The sequence below is a fragment of the Aplidium turbinatum genome, chromosome 2 (genome assembly GCF_918807975.1).
Source record: "Aplidium turbinatum chromosome 2, kaAplTurb1.1, whole genome shotgun sequence".
NCBI lineage: Eukaryota > Metazoa > Chordata > Ascidiacea > Aplousobranchia > Polyclinidae > Aplidium > Aplidium turbinatum.
Window position 1 is genome coordinate 51,353,944 of NC_137473.1, and position 1,693 is coordinate 51,355,636.

Genomic DNA, 1,693 nt, shown 5'->3' on the forward strand with positions numbered 1-1,693 from the left:
AAAATTACATTAAGAAAAGGCAACTGCATGACTAAGTTACAAAGGAATTTGCACCACGGGGTACGTGATACAACTAATAAATGTTGAGGAGAATAGAGGCGCCACCCGCAAATAATTGTTTGTTTAAATTTGGGTTGTAGCGTTTGATTAAAAGTGCTTCCTGAATTTTTGTGTCAAATTGGGATTTGCCTTTGCGTAAAATTTTAAATGAGTCAGTAGAGAATTTTTTGATCTGTGCAAAAAGAACAATCCATGATATGGTCTTTGATGGCACTTTTCTTTAAGTCTCTAAAGTTCAGATGCTCCCGTACTCTCGTGGTCAAATGTCTGGTGGACATACCGATGTACGTCAATGCCGAATCACACGGACATGTAAAACTGTATACGACATTTGAGCAGAGAGACGAAGGCGTCTGGGACTTTAGTTGAAAATACGAACTAATTTTAAATGTTTTATAAATAGGAAAAACGTCCACATCAAATTTAATTTTCATAAACTGTCCGATTTTACGAGCAAACGTTTTGGATTCTTTTCCCACAAACGGAATGGACAAGCAATGCTTCACGTTTAACTCATTTTCAGCCTTTTTGCACAGATCAAAAATTCTCTACTGACTCATTTAAAATTTTACGCAAAGGCAAATCCCAATTTGAAAAATTCAGGAAGCACTTTTAATCAAACGCTACAACCCAAATTTAAACAAACAATTATTTGCGGGTGGCGCCTCTATTCTCCTCAACATTTATTAGTTGTATCACGTACCCCGTGGTGCAAATTCCTTTGTAACTTAGTCATGCAGTTGCCTTTTCTTAATGTAATTTTTTCGTCTGTCTGTATGTTTTCCACTCTATTGCTTTTAATCGTTGCGTGTTTCTCGATGCTTTTAGTTAGTTGTTTAGTTAGTTAGTTACGGTAGTCACTGTCAAGAAGTGAAATTTATTGTAGTTTATAAATATTTACAGATTCCTGATGAGGACTTAAGTTAAGTCGAAAACGTTTGAATGTTGAACTATTGTAAATATGTAATATACGGTACTGTTGTAATGCTCAACCCTGTGTTATTGTTGTGTCTTGCCTGCCTTTGGTATAAAAAAGCAAACTCTCTCCCGAAACTATATTAACATAAAAAATACCCTATCAATATTTCCATTGATTTTGAAATGGGCCCAACTACATCAATTACACTTCAACTTCTAAATAGTTTCTCCACAAAATCTTCACCGAGTGAACTTATTAGGTATGATGCTTCTTACCAGTAAGCATAAAATCATTATCGAAGTTTCACCACAAAAGTAAATGACCAAAATAATTAAAACGGTTGTGCAAAAACACTTTGTAGCAATTGGGCCCTTCTTGAATTCAAGATTCAATTGCATCCCACCTGTTATATATATGTTAAATATATTTCTGCAGATCATGTTACTAACGTTATCGCATTTTAACTTTCTGTTAAGATAGTAGCCTAATGGTGTTTTTAGAGAAGTTTCAGTGTAGTAAGGGCCCAAATTTGAGATGTTTTACATAATAAGACCTAAATCATCTTTATAATGGACAAGTACATGCAGTAAACTTTATAAAATCAAAAAAAAATTCATTGAAACGCAAATGTCTGTTATTTGTGGGCCCCCTGAGATGGTGGGCCCGGGGGCCGGGCCCCCTTGGCCCTCCCCTTAACACAGCACTGCTCATAGC